This window comes from Pistacia vera, unplaced genomic scaffold (assembly GCF_008641045.1).
Source record: "Pistacia vera cultivar Batoury unplaced genomic scaffold, PisVer_v2 Contig270, whole genome shotgun sequence".
Lineage (NCBI taxonomy): Eukaryota > Viridiplantae > Streptophyta > Magnoliopsida > Sapindales > Anacardiaceae > Pistacia > Pistacia vera.
In genome coordinates, this window is record NW_022196080.1 from 43,819 (window position 1) to 46,041 (window position 2,223).

Here is a 2,223-nt window from a genome sequence, read left to right on the forward strand (position 1 = left end):
TTAGGGTTTTGATTGTAGTTTGGATTTTTAATGGGTTAAGTGTTTGATTGTTTTACTTTCATATGAGTATGCTTTGGTTGTGTGTTTACTATGAGTTTTAATGGATATTGTGATGAACATGATGAGATTGAGAAATGAGTCATGTTATGCTTCTTGGGTAATCACCATTATAATATTGGATGCTAGAGATAGATTCAAGAATTAATGAAATCATTTTAGGATTCTTTTGCTTAATGAGTTCGGAATTGTTAATCTTCAAATTGTTGGGTGCGGAAGGTTAATAAGGATGAATAGGAAAACATAGCCCGAGAGGGTATGTTTAACATCTTAGTGAGTTCGATTTACAACCATTGCGTATGAATGTGATTGTAGTGTAATTTTTAGGTTTAACCCATAAAATCCAAATGAAGTCAAAACCCTACCTATTTTACTTGAATTGATTTTCCGTGTTTTAATATTGCACTCTTAGTTAAATTTTAGTTTAAAATTTATTGTTAAGTTTAATTGCAATTAGCTCCCATCAATCCAAAGAAGTCGTTTGCTTCAACTTGATAACATTAGTAGACTTAGTGCTTAGCTAACAATCCTCGTGGGAACGATACTTTACTCATCATTTTATTACTTGTGCGATTAGTATACTTGCTACATATTGCATGTTGTAGGAAACACGCATCAAGTTTTTGGCGCCGTTGCCGGGGATTGTTTTAAGTTAACATTGAGTCTTTCTATAGTTAGCTAGATTGGAGTTTTTAATTTTTGTTTTTTTTTTTTATTTTCAATTGGTTTGTGATCTCACTTTCCTTCACTTTTGTTCGTGCAGTTTATGTGAAGAGCGAGACGTCAACCAGTGGTTCCTGTTGATCTTGAGCTTGAGAGAACCATTAGACAACGTAACAGAGAGAGAAGAGAAAGAGAGGGTTTAGTTGTAGAAGCAGAAGAAATAGTTGTTGAAATGGCTAAACCAGAAAACAGGACACTGAGGGAATTTTCAGTTCCCACAGTGAATGGTAGTGGGTCAAGTATTACTAGACCTACAGTGCAAGCAAATAACTTCAAAATCAAGCCGGCATTCATTCAGATAATCCAGCAATCGGTTAGATTGAATGGAGATTTGAAAGAAGACCCGAATCAGCATATTGCAAATTTCTTAGAAATTTGTGACAGCTTCAAGTCAAATGGAGTGTCGGATGATGCTATTAGGCTGTGATTATTCCCATTCTCGTTGGGAGGTAAAGCCAAGGGGTGGTTAATGGCATTACCACCGGGAACAATAACAACTTGGAATGAGCTAGCACAGAAATTCCTTACCAAGTTCTTTCCTCCAGCTAAGTTAGCAAAATTGAGAAATGATATCACATCATTTCTACAAGAGGATTCCGAGTCATTGTATGAGGCTTGGGAGAGATACAAGGAGTTAATGAGGAAGTATCCACACCATGGGTTGCCAGTTTGGCTTCAAGTCCAAACATTCTACAATGGGTTGACGGGTAATGTGCAAACTATGATGGATGCAGCTTCAGGAGGGGCCTTGCAGAATAAGACACCAGAGGAGGCTTACGAGTTGCTTGAGGTTTTGGCAAGCAATAATTATCAAAGACCGAATGAGAGAGCAACATCAAGGAAATCTTCGGGTCTTCATGAAGTTGATGCCTTTACAGCCATCTCAGCCCAACTCACAGCACTTCAAAAACAGTTGGAAACTATGCAGGTAAACTCTGTACAAGCACCTCAATTAACGTGTGATTTTTGTGCAGGGAACCATGTGAGCAGCGAATGTCAAGTTGGGAACACATTTGCTTCGTCATCTTCATCAACGGAGCAAGTAAATTACTTGGCAGGAAATCAAAGAAAACCAAACAACCCATTCTCCAACACATACAACCCGGGGTGGAGAAATCATCCAAATCTGGCTTGGGGAAATCAGAACCAGCAAAATACTCAATGGAACCGGAAGACAGTTCCAAATAACCAACCAGGGGTGACTAATCAACCAGGAGATCAAAGAGCATCGAAATTGGAGGATATGTTTGGGAAATTTATGTAGGAAACCATGGGATTCATGAATGAGACGAGGACGAATTTCAGAAATCAAGGGGCGTCCATTCAGAATCTGGAGGTACAGATGGGCCAATTGGCCGAGAAGCTAAATGAGAGACCGTAGGGTTCCTTACCAAGCAGTACAGTTACTAACCCACGTGAGTAAGCAAATGCCATTATGTTGAG

The 2,223-nt window shown here is 38.9% G+C and overlaps 1 non-coding gene across 1 annotated transcript; it reads right to left on the minus strand.

Annotated features, from left to right (window-relative positions):
- Positions 1–1,336: 1,336 nt before the first annotated feature.
- LOC116133600 lies at positions 1,337–1,443 on the minus strand. The gene has a single exon (XR_004128582.1). It is a non-coding gene; the product is annotated as a small nucleolar RNA R71 (small nucleolar RNA).
- Between the last annotated feature and the right edge of the window lie 780 nt (positions 1,444–2,223).